This window comes from Phocoena phocoena, chromosome 6 (assembly GCF_963924675.1).
Source record: "Phocoena phocoena chromosome 6, mPhoPho1.1, whole genome shotgun sequence".
Lineage (NCBI taxonomy): Eukaryota > Metazoa > Chordata > Mammalia > Artiodactyla > Phocoenidae > Phocoena > Phocoena phocoena.
Window position 1 is genome coordinate 4,806,716 of NC_089224.1, and position 7,769 is coordinate 4,814,484.

A 7,769-nucleotide genomic window follows, 5' to 3' on the forward strand; every position below is an offset into this window, starting at 1 on the left:
TATATTAAAATGAAATTCACAGATTCTATAGCCTACTCATATAAGGAACATAAACCAAGACAATGCCATCAATATAAGGGAGATATTAAAATAATAATAAATGATAGTGTTCAGTGTCAACGTATGAGACATAATAGTTACATTAGGAGTCATATCCAAGTAGTGAGATTCTTATAATTCAACCTGGAATCACTATGAATGATGCAAATACAGGAAGGTATTGTAATAAAAAGATTCCATTTTTGATGTTAGCAAGATGACAGTTTTCAGGTTACCACACACCCCTTCCTCCATAACTGAGTAATCCCCCTGCACCGCACACCTCCTGTCTCAGGTCACAGGTGGAAACTCATCACAATAGAGCAGCCCATCCACTCCACCCAGTGACCGTAACACACACTCCAAGCCACCCATCTCCTCCTGTTCCTGTTTCAACCTGAGCCCTTCTCCTTGAGGAAATCCACTTCCTGTGTACCATGTGAGTAATAAACTTATTACACATCCAGGGGTACCTGTGTGTCGTTAGGCCAGATATTCATAAATCTGGGGGTGGGGGGAAGTTGTTCCCTGCATCCACCAGGGGATGCCAGGTATACCTAAATCAAAAAAAAAAAAATGATGTGGTTGTGTACTGTTGGTGATTTAAATGAGAAAAGCTGCCATCTTAGCATTGTAGGTATGGATTTTTGTGAAAGGGTACATAAGGTTTAATAGAGTTTGAACAAAAAGTATAAACTTCCCCTGATTTACCTATTACTTCTCTATTAGAAATATTGGAAATAGCTAAGACGTAGAGTCTTTGTTGTCTGTCAAGCACCGTTGCAGGTTCTTTGTGTTATCACAGCCTTCTGGTATGACCATCCCGGTTTCACAAGGAGAGAAACCAAAGCACAGGAGGATGAAGTAACTCATCTAGGGTCAGACAGCTAGCGACAGGCCCAGAATTCAAACCCTGGTAACCCAGGAACTGCTCCGAATCAACACCCTGTATTGGTTCTTAGACACTTCATTTACGTGCAGGACAGTTAGAGTCAGTCTCAGGTAATTAATGATTAAAAAAAGAAGTATCCCTCCACACATTTCTAGAAGATCAATCAATAGTTGTACAGTATCCAGGACTATACTGAGGATCCACAGGACAAGACCAGGTCCAGCTAACTGCCCCACTGGTCCTCATTTGCCAGACCTCATCCCATCCCACACCTACTGTAGTTGTGACATCAAAACACCACCAGGGGGGCTTCCCTGGTGGCGCAGTGGTTGAGAGGCCGCCTGCCGATGCAGGGGACGCGGGTTTGTGCCCTGGTCCGGGAGGATCCCACATGCTGTGGAGCGGCTGGGCCCGTGAGCCATGGCCGCTGAGCCTGCGCCTCTGGAGCCTGTACTCTGCAACGGGAGAGGCCACAGCAGTGAGAGGCCCGCGTACCGCAAAAAAAAAAAAACAAAAAAAAAGCACCAGGGATTTACAAAATGCACAAAGGTGGAAGTAGTTCTTTCATTGGTACTCCCGCTTTACATCTTCTATGAAAACGGAAGTGTGGTATACAAAATATTTCAAAATTGCCCACTTTTATCTCTAAGTGTCAATGAACTATTTGTAGGACAGACAACACGTAGAAGGAGGTAAGTGTGACCTTGAACAAGTCACATAAATCCCCAGCATGTAAACCAGCATTGCAGATTAAGAGTAGCTGTTTTATGTGTTTTAAGTGTCTACATTCTGGGCATTCAAGGCTTAGAAGACAGGTGGTGTTTTGAGGACTAGATGTGTTTTTTTTTCACTTAACAATATCCCCGGCATTTTGTTGTTAAATGTTGGTCTAGTTTATAGACCTGTCTTTATCTGAGTTGTTTTTGGTCTCGTATTTCTGCTCTTCCAAGTCAGTAAGCTCTAGACAGAAGGCCTTAGGGATTGATAAAGCAACTTAATATTCTTTCTTATTTTGCATTTATTTAAGCTTATGATCAAAGCATCTGTATTTGAAACTTCCAAAGCAATTAATCCAAAGTAGCTTCAGAGATTTCTTTTTTAATTTTAAGGATTCCCCAGAGATGACTATTCCCCAGAGTCATAAAAATGAGACTGTGACAGTCAAGTTTACCAAAATATATTTATAAATTGCATATTTATTTGTGCATTTTCACCATGCACAGCAAAGTAGATTGACAGCTCATGAAATACTTAAGTCATAACAGAAGTTAGATTTTTAAACAGCTTTATTTAGATTTTTAATGTTAATGTTTTCTCATTCCTTTATCTCATTTTGTTGTATAGAGTTTTGCATCTCTTTCAACAAAACTGTTAATTGTATTTTTTCTATGCTAGAATTTGACTCGGTAAAGTCTGAGTTGCTCTTACACCTTACAAAACATTTTTCAAAGCCTTACGCTAACTCCTCTCCATCAGAATGTTTGACCTTTGGAAGGAATAGAATTTTTCTTTGGCTCTCGAATTAATTTGGAAATGAGTCTTTGCATTCTAATACAACCAACGGATCACTGAAGGATACTAGAGGAACCAGAGAGTACAATGAGAATTATTTATGAGCTTTAATTCAAAAGTGTGTAGATACCCAGCTTCTAAGTCTGGAGAAATAAATATGCCAATGGGATAGAAATCTTTGAGTCAAATCCCTTTGCAAACATCAGTTCTCAGCTGCCATCAGGAAAATGTTGAGCACCTCACATCTCAGTTGTGTCAATTTCAGTGATCTCCCAAGATCAACTTCCCGTCAGAAGATGCTGTAGAAAAGCAGACAGTGAAGACAGACTCTCTGAATGGGAAACTATCCTCAGACAAAGAGGCACACTGAACCCAATGATTAATAACCTTTAACTTTGCAGTGTTTGACTTCGAAATAGTGATAAATAGCAAAATACGAGAATAAAAAACAGGAACAATTATTTCTCCAACTTTTTTCATTTTCCCTTTTAAATAATTTCCTTTAAAAAAATTTTTTTTCATAGACTGATCAACTTAAAATGCAAACTGTTTCATAGTTTTGTACAAAGACTCTGAATGAGCACTTAAGAGCTGGGTTTCCGTTTCAGGATTTTTAAGAGGTCTGTCAACTATTTTACTTATTGGGAATGACATCTGAGAAATGAGGTTGTACTACATGGGCTTTTAAATACATGTTTGATGGGGTTCACTGATGAACCATGATGGGGGTAGGGGGTGAGAGTATAGGGGTTTGGGTAGCATGATTCACAGGTTTTCACCTTTGTTTCAAACAAAATTGATTTGCCGTTATATGTTTTATATGCTGGACTACTGTATGAACTTAATTGGAGACAAGCATTGGTAGTTTACTTCTCTTTTACACAAAGGTTTGTGGATGGTTTTTCTCTAACAATACCTGAGAATGAGGATAATAATTCTGAATTTCTTTCCCAGAAGGGAAGAGGTTTAATCAATGAAAACAGAAGGATGCACTTCAAGAGAAAAGGGCATGTGATTCTGTAAGGGCTTTTTTATGGCTTTATGCACACTGATGTCTGTCAGTGGGTTCAGAATCCCAGAGTGATGGTGGGTGCTGAGATAGACAAGTCGTCAGCTGGTTCAGCTGTGATTGCAACCCCTGCTCTCACTGAACTCCAGACACCAATTATGAGGATGCAAAATTTCAAGGACTTGTGTAACAGCATCTCTGTCAGCACATTACCCCAAACGTACACTTGCGATTCTGCATTGCCTTTAGCCTGCTTTATACACTGTGTTTCTGCTTTGAGATTCAAGATAACACCTGTTCTTCTTGCAACATTTACCTCCCTTTTCACAAGAGGAAACCTGACTTTGATAAGAACCAAAGACAGCATCAGAGATAAAGCAGCTTTGGTCTTAGAAAGCAGCATGCGGGAGTATGCATGCAATGCTTCTAGGGCACTAGAAGGAGGGTGGAATGAGCCACCAGGAGCCTTTGCAACTGCTCAGAATATATCACAGGTACAAAGAGAACTGGGGATTCCATGGAAGAAGAGTAAATATCAAGATTCTACTAACAATAAAGGCTGGAGAGGGTGTGGAGAAAAGGGAACCACTTGCACTGTTGGTGGGAATGTAAATTGATACAGCCACTATGGAGAACAGTATGGAGGTTCCTTAAAAAACTAAAAATAGGGGCTTCCCTGGCAGCGCAGTGGTTGAGAGTCCGCCTGCTGATGCAGGGGACACGGGTTCGTGCCCTGGTCCGGGAAGATCTCACATGCCGCGGAGCGGCTGGGCCTGTGAGCCATGGCCACTGAGCCTGCGCATCCGGAGCCTGTGCTCTGCAACGGGAGAGGCCACAACAGTGAGAGGCCCGTGTACCGCAAAAATAACCAAAAAAACAAAAAACCAAACAAACTAAAAATAGAACTACCATATGATCCAGCAATCCCACTCCTGGCCATATACCCTGAGAAAACCATAATTCAAAAAGTCATGTACCACAATGTTCATTGCATCACTATGTACAATAGCCAGGACATGGAAGCAACCTAAGTGTCCATCAACAGATGAATGGATAAAGAAGATATGGCACAGATATACAATGGAATATTACTCAACCATAAAAAGGAATGAAATTGGCTCATTTTTAAAGATGTGGATGGACCTAGAGTCTGTTATACAGAGTGAAGTAAGCCAGAAAGAGAAAAACAAATACTGTGTATTAACACATATTTGTGGAGTCTAGAAAAATGGTACAGATGAACCTATATGCAGGGCAGGAATAGAGATGCAGGTGTAGAGAACGGACGGGTGGACACAGCAGGGGAAAGGGGGATGGGGTGAATTGGGAGATTAGGATTGACATATGTACACTACCATGTGTAAAATAGATCTAGTGGGAGCCTGCAGTGTAGCACAGGGAGCTCAGCTTGGTGCTCTGTGATGACCTAGATGGGGGGATGGGGGGTGGGGTGGGAGGGAGGCCCAGGAGGGAGGGGATATGTGTATACATACAGCTGATTCACTTCATTGTACAGCAGAAACTACCACAACATTGTAAAGCAGTTATACTCCAATGAAAACAATTTTTTAAATAAAATTAAAATTAAAAAAGATACTCACCATGGCATGCTGTAGAGATTTGATTCCACTCTTTGCCAAGGACCTCTCCAATTTAATACTTATGGTTATAGCACTTAATTACTTCTGTGGATTATGTGTGTATTGCCCTAACCCCCTGCTCTTTTGCTGTTTCCCAGTTTATGTAGCAACAATGACTCAGTGAAGCAAGTTGCTCCAGTTGAAAATGAAAATATCACTCACAGAGTAAAACGTGGGCATTCACTCTCTGAAAGCTGAGATATGGGCCGGAGTTGGGATATGGAGATAAGAAATAAAGGAATGACTTACTTTGCAGAGAAAACAAGTCCTAACTCTTCAAGGCCTAGTCAGGGGGGCGGGGGGTGTCAAGAAGGGATCTTGGCAGAGGGAGGAGGTGAAGCATATTCTGGGAAACAGAATGGAAAACGCTTTTCTCATGAAGGCTTCAAGTGAGAATGCCCCAGCAGCTCTTGAATGAGCCCCCTAACCACAGACGGAGCAGAGGAGTGGGGCCCCGGGTGCTGTCTGACCAGGGGGCTATGTGATAATCCTTTTCCTGGTACCTGCTCCCACTGGGCTAGACTTCTGACACGTCCCAGTAGTTGGAACTGCGGTGCATACACAGCCTGGTGATTCTGACTGCTTCAGGTCAAGTTACTTTTCACTTAACAAAGGTAAAGGATGAAATGTGGGCAGATGCTTAGAGAACATGAAATGTGCTGATATTTGGGGTGAAGCTACTATGAAAAGTACATCCTCTCTTTGGAGGTATCTTAAAATAGATTTGAATGACCTAAGGATACATTTTGCTTAACAAGTAATAACATCAGTGTGTACAAACAAGCCCAAGACATCTCTTTGAAGTTTTGACTGACTTAACATTTTCTAAATTTTTTGGCCTGGAAAGCACCCTAGATCATCCTTTGATGAATTCGGTAATTAAATCCAAAATGAGAAAACATGTGGAAATACAGTTTCTAAAGGTACAAGTCTGCGATATTTACTTAGAGAAGTTAAGAATCTGATGCACACACTGTTGTGGTCACTTTTCCAATTGTATTATTTAAAATAAACTTCTCTTAATTTTTAATACAGCATTGGACACGAGAATTCAGACAGGGATTAAGAATAGTCCCTCATAATATGTTCAATAAATGTGACATGTTAAAATTTAATTTTAAGTAACACTTCACAGCAGTTGAAGTGTTTAACTTACCAAATCTACAGACCTCTTTCCATCTAGTGTATTTAGAATCTAGTCTGTCTTACTAAAAAAGTGAATTCTCTGTATTCTATAATTAGGGCTTTTTATGCAAATGTATTTCCTGATGAATTGCAAGGCTTGGATTCGTAGGTCAACGGTCTAGGTGAGGGGCAGATTAGTTTTAAACGCTGTTAATTCACTATTGATCACTTTTAAACTCTTTGGCATCTGGTGCAGAAACTCCTTTTGAATAATTTATATGTTCACGTCCATTATGAACTTTCAGAGTCTTTATTCTGCACCTGTTATGTTAGAGCTGATTATATTCAGTGTACCCTATGCTCACCCCACCCTGTTATTGATATTTCTTCCATATAACTTGCATCTTATTAGTACTATGAATAGTAATTTTCACTAGGATTGATATGATTTTGTTTATTTTAGATCTTTTCTTTTCCAATGTGTATCTTTAAGGTCATGTCCTTTTTGAGGGTGAGTTTTTCATCTGTCTCCCAAGCAAGGCCCTCTTCAGTAGAAAATAGCAATGTAGGATTCTTTTCACATGAAGAAGACTTAATGGTATTTCCCCCAAACTAGACTGCATTGTTTCAGAGCCAATGTGGCCTTTCCTTCAACCATAAGGCACTAATTATCTGTGTATACTTTGAGTTGCTGCCACAGTAAGGTAGCCAAAGAAATGGAATCCTCCTAATTAAAAAATAATATTCACGGGGCTTCCCTGGTGGCGCAGTGGTTGAGAGTCCGCCTGCCGATGCAGGGGGCACGGGTTCGTGCCCCGGTCCGGGAAGATCCCACATGCCGCAGAGCGGCTGGGCCCGTGAGCCAAGGTCACTGAGCCTGTGCGTCCGGAGCCTGTGCTCCGCCACGGGAGAGGCCACAACAGTGAGACGCCCGCGTACTCCGCAAAAAAAAAAAAATAATAATAATATTCACTAATGCAAATGACACATGAAATTATTCCCTCTAAAATATCCCTGTGTATTTACTCTTGTAATTATTCTTTAATTAATAGAGGTAGTGGTCATATAAAAATTGAAAGCAAATTCATATTAAATAAAAAATCTTGCAAAATATAGCATTTTATGAGTTAAAATGTTGTTGGATTACCACTTAAATCACTAGAATAGTTAAGTTATGAATTAGAAAGGTTAAAAATAAATTGAGATAGTTGTATAAAAATAATTTAAAATCTAAGGATGTAAAAGCACTCCAAACTTTGATGAAACATTATATTCTTAAAAATTAAATGTTCTGGCTTTTAATACAATAATAATTTATTATAAAATTAATATTTAGGTGTATCTGCTTCTGCTTTAGCAATTTTTTAAATTAACTTTTATTGGACTATAGTTGATTTACAATGTTGTGTTAGTTTCAGGTGTACAGCAAAGTGAATCAGTTATACATATACATATATCTGCTCTTCTTTAGATTATTTTCCCATATAGGTCTTTACAGAGTATTGAGTAGACTTCCCTGTGCTATACAGTAGGTTCTTATTATCTATTTTAT